The sequence below is a fragment of the Etheostoma spectabile genome, chromosome 9, assembly GCF_008692095.1.
Source record: "Etheostoma spectabile isolate EspeVRDwgs_2016 chromosome 9, UIUC_Espe_1.0, whole genome shotgun sequence".
Classification (NCBI taxonomy): domain Eukaryota; kingdom Metazoa; phylum Chordata; class Actinopteri; order Perciformes; family Percidae; genus Etheostoma; species Etheostoma spectabile.
Genome location: NC_045741.1, coordinates 33,560,973 through 33,561,276, shown reverse-complemented (window position 1 = coordinate 33,561,276; position 304 = coordinate 33,560,973). Strand labels below are relative to the sequence as shown.

Here is a 304-nt window from a genome sequence, read left to right as displayed (position 1 = left end):
GTCCAAAGACACTAGAGACAACATTGTCCACCTCCACAAGGCTGGACAGGACTACAGGGACATGTCCAAGCAGCTTGGTGAAAAACGGTCCACTGTTGGAGCAATCATTAGAAAATGGAAGAAGCTAAACATGACTGTCACTCTGCCTCGGACTGGGGCTCCATGCAAGATCTCACCTCGGGGGGTCTCAGTGATCCTGAGAAAGGTGAGAAGCCAGCCCAGAACTACACGGGAGGAGCTGGTCCAGGACCTGAAAAGAGCTTGGACCACCGTTTCCAAGGTTACTGTTGGTAATACACTAAGA

General features: G+C 51.0%; 1 protein-coding gene across 2 annotated transcripts in view; it reads left to right on the top strand.

Annotated features, from left to right (window-relative positions):
• LOC116695341 (uncharacterized) overlaps nt 1–304 on the top strand; it is a gene marked incomplete at its 5' end in the record, with an annotated part of 18,099 nt that overhangs the window by 3,981 nt on the left and 13,814 nt on the right.